This window comes from Syngnathus scovelli, chromosome 2, assembly GCF_024217435.2.
Source record: "Syngnathus scovelli strain Florida chromosome 2, RoL_Ssco_1.2, whole genome shotgun sequence".
NCBI lineage: Eukaryota > Metazoa > Chordata > Actinopteri > Syngnathiformes > Syngnathidae > Syngnathus > Syngnathus scovelli.
In genome coordinates, this window is record NC_090848.1 from 2,743,683 (window position 1) to 2,747,720 (window position 4,038).

Here is a 4,038-nt window from a genome sequence, read left to right on the forward strand (position 1 = left end):
TGACTGCAAGCCATGGCGGGATCGCTGGTTTTGATTCTAAGCCCGCTGCATGAGCTTGTTCTTTGTTGTATTCCAAGGCAAATTATGAAATAAAGCAGCTGCCTCTCGCAAAGTAACGAGCGCTCGGCTTCCCCCACATAAAAGCCAGTGCCAAAATGAATCGTTACAATCAATCAATTGCTCAATTCCAGAGTCATCAGGCTTTGCCCGAGATCATGAGCATTCTTTTGGCTTGGGCTTGCCCTGGAGTTTGCCACGTGATTAATGACTGCGTCCGCAAATACTATACGGCCATGTTGACAAGCGCACTCACTCTGCGTTTGCACATGCGCGCGCATTCCGAGAGGATGACACACAGCAGGGAGTGCCTCGTGAGGGAGGGGGGGGGGGGGGGTCTTCCGTGACGGTGACACCGGACTTGCTATAGTGGACGCTTCCAACATGTCAACACGTGACCGCCACTCGTGGCGCATCCTCATCTGCATACAGAAGACGCGTGCACGCACCCGGCTTGTTGTTAGCGTGTCGTTCCTATGCTGTGGCTTGCGGGCCTGTCTGCGGGGCTGATCGATGGGCCTTTACTGCTTCCCCAGGATTATCGGTCGAGTTCACCGGGAGGGGAAGGCAATTCGTCAGAGCGCGGGGAGAGGAGAGGACAGGAGAGGAGAGGCGAGAAAAGAGGCGAGGGATGGGAGCCGGCATCTTTGTGCAAGTGCGAGGAGAGAAAGGGCAAGGTGAGGCGAAAAGGAAGATGGCGCTGCAAGATGGTGGAAATGTCTGGAAGAGCATCAAAGGTGCACAGAAGATAAGCGGATGGAATGTTAGCACAACCTCACTTTGAACCCTCATCATTTTGTTTCCTTAATATTCAACATGACAAAGACACTTTAGGATGAGACAAGAGTTGCATCGCTACCGTGCAGATGGCGAGCTAGCATTAGGCCTTCCGCCACTAATCATTTTTCTTCTAGTCACCGCCATTGAGATGAAAGTCGATGACGTCGTCAAGATGGTTTCAGCGTGGTCCGCAAGTGTCAGAGCTACCACGTTAGCTCGTTAGCCGCTTGTGTGATGTCATACTGGACGTATTGTCTCCTTTACCATTTGTAGGAGAAATATAAACATGCTTTGCACTCTTTGCTAGCGCATTTTCAACATCGTCGTCCGGAAATGCAAATGTTTGTCTTGCGTTCCATTTTGTCTGGCTGCCCTCGCTCAGCTTCTCTCGCGCTCTCCATCTTTCCACTGATGGATGGACAGATCATGCATATCCAATCTAGCCAGGGATGCCGCTGATGTGGTTCGGGGTTCTGACGAGTCTCGAGGCGGGAGAAGCGAGCAGAGCGAGGCAGCGGGGTGACAAAGAGGACACGACACCTGCCCTGGCAGGCAGAAAAAAAATCGTGGCCATGTTGGTACGTGTCAAACAAACATGGCCGGCTGCTCTTTCTGCATGGGCCGCTTTTTGCTTACACACAGAAGGAAGAAAGATCAAGGCGGCGGGCGGCATGCAAATGGAGAGCCCATCCATAAATAGTGTCCCGAAGGCCGCCTGCCGATGGAGATGGACTGGGCTGCTCTTGTGGGAGGTTTGGCTGCCTTTACAAACATTGGCCGCTAGAGGGTAGTAGAAGGTCAAAGCGGACTGAGCTCGTCAACTTGACAGCCAGCCACGTTTTTTGACGGCCAGCACCGTGTGCTGATTGAGTGTCTGGATGGTGGTGGTCGTCATGATGTATCGATGTATTGATCACATATGTTGGAATTTTATTTTCCATAGTTTACTTGAAAGGGACGATACACATGAATGGACACTGGTACAATAATGCAACATTAAAAAAAAAATATGTCATCAAATTAATACAATTGGTTATTCTTACTTTTATTCTTTCTTGGATGGCACATTTGCAGGAAATACCATTGACACCTTTTTCTCTTTTATGTTCATTTGCAAAACATTTGGTGAGGAAGTTGTGGTCGGAGTGAACCCAAGACCGTCTGACCTCTGAGAGGCAAAAGGCGGAGGTCATCTCACTTGACCCCTCCTCTTGTTGTTGTTGTTGTCTTGCTCGGTCCAGCTGCCGCATTCCACGTCGGAGTGGCGAAGGGTTACTAGACATCATGTATGTTTTATTTTTTAATGGCCTTGTTGGTATGGATGATGGCGACTTGTAATCTTGAAATGATTCAAACGGCTCGCTTCAGCTCAGCAAACTGCCATGTGGACGTAAAAGCAACGAGCCGACACAACAAAGCACATTTTCCAAATTCCACCGCCGTGTCACAGACAAAACGGCAGCCATTTTGTGCCCCCCCCACCCCGATAGTAATCAAATTTGTTCTCATCTTTTCATTTTCTCCTCCCTCCTCCCCATCTGTGCGGTGTTGTCATTCTCTCCCTCGTCATCCCTCACTGTCGCTCGGCGGCTCTCAGCCGTTGACCTCCGACCCCCGGGCGGGTTCACCGGCGGGTCAGCAGCCTAGTTTGGGGGAGGAGGGCTGTTACAAGGAGAGGAAGAAGGGTGGGAGCTGCCAGCTTCCTGCTTTGACCATGGATACAGAGCAGAGCCGCTGCTGCCATAGCAACTGGCCGAGATGGCGGCGAGCGAGCGAGCGAGCGAGAGAGAGCTGCTTGGATGGAGAATGCTGGCTGGCTTGCTAATATGCTTGCACGCTCGCACACAATCTCATTTGTGCACGTTGATCCTAATCAAATGTTTTATTCGGGCCGGCAGACTGTGCGCAAAAAGACTTTTTCAACTTGGAAGATTGATGAGAATTCTGTCTAGGCTGCAATTAATCGCTGCATAATTAGACTTACAAGTTATTTATCGAAGCAATTTGGGGAATACAAGAGCCCGGGGATGTGTGAAAACATGAGCTGGCGCCGCCGCATGCCGCGCAAGATGCTTGTTCTTGATAGCAATGAAAGTCACGTTGCTCGCCGAGTTTGTCCGAATTTGTGAGTGACGATGTGGGACGTGCAGGAGGTCGACCTGAGGTGACGGAGGAGCGCTTGCTGCCGGCCGGATTTGCGTGGGCACCTTTGCACCTTTGCAGCTGCACATGAGAAGCTTTGAGGTGGGCCGCCGAGGGCCTCTAGTTCCTTCCGGCCGGTGTCAAGTACAAACGCACACTCTTCATTTGCTTGATCCACCTCCTCCATCCTCGCTCTTCCTCCCCAACTCCTTTATTGTCATCTTCTCTTTGCTTTGGACTTTTTCTGACTTTTCCACTCAGCCAGCACTGGCCTCTCTTTTTCTCTTGCCCTCGTTGTCTTGTCTCGCTCTATCTCGCTGTGTCTCGTTGCTCAAACAAATATGACGAATGGGGCTATTTGCGTCTCTCTGAAAAATGAGCTGTGATTGCAAAAGCTTTGATGTTTGACAGCTTGAATGATGCATCGTGATGAATCCATGTACACTCATTTTTACTGCATGAGATTTTCTGTTTCGCCGTTCTCAACCTCACACTGCCATTGAATGGTGTGTGTGTGTGTTTCCCTTCGCTTTTCTGGACTTGCATTCCAGCGCCTTACATGCTTGGTGACAATGTCAGCACACTCAAGCCGGGAAGCTTATCTCAAGTGTTTCAAGAGGCTCTTATCGGTTTTAGGGCTAGTAATAGGGTGGGATGTTTTGCGTGTCACTTGAACACTACACACTAGTGATGATGACTAATATAGTCTGTGTGCGTTTGCGCGCACGCATGCAAGAAACCAAGCAAACGTGTAAATTATTTCACCTGAGATAATTATTCTTAGATTTTTATTATTATTAATTATTATTATTATTATAATTATATTTTTATATATTTATTTTTAATGATATATTTTTTATATTTATATTTTATATATTTAATAATATTTATATAAATATTAACATATTTTTTATATAATTATTTGAATATGAATGCTATTTGAAGCGACTTAAAAATCCACCAAAATGTTATTTTATTCCAAATTTGTGTTATTTGCCTTTATTTCAGACCAAAGATGAAGTAACTGTTGCAGTTCTCCTGTTCCACCAGTAGGTGGGG